Source organism: Puntigrus tetrazona, chromosome 6, assembly GCF_018831695.1.
Source record: "Puntigrus tetrazona isolate hp1 chromosome 6, ASM1883169v1, whole genome shotgun sequence".
Taxonomy (NCBI): Eukaryota; Metazoa; Chordata; class Actinopteri; order Cypriniformes; family Cyprinidae; genus Puntigrus; species Puntigrus tetrazona.
Window position 1 is genome coordinate 6,057,874 of NC_056704.1, and position 218 is coordinate 6,058,091.

The following is a 218-nucleotide window of genomic DNA, read 5'->3' on the forward strand; positions in this document are numbered from 1 at the left end:
GTAAGTAAGTAATATTCATAGTTGCCTGACAAGCTAATGATTCTGGTAGTCATTATATAATGGACAAGACTACTGTAAATCAAGGCATGCTGGCACTGCCAAGGATCACCGGCAGACAGCCAGCACCAGACAGACAGCCTGTGAGGCAAAGCCTGTTAGCCGCCAGCCAATCAAACGAGCGCCCGTCACATGTCTGGTAGGCAAATATGCTGGGTCAA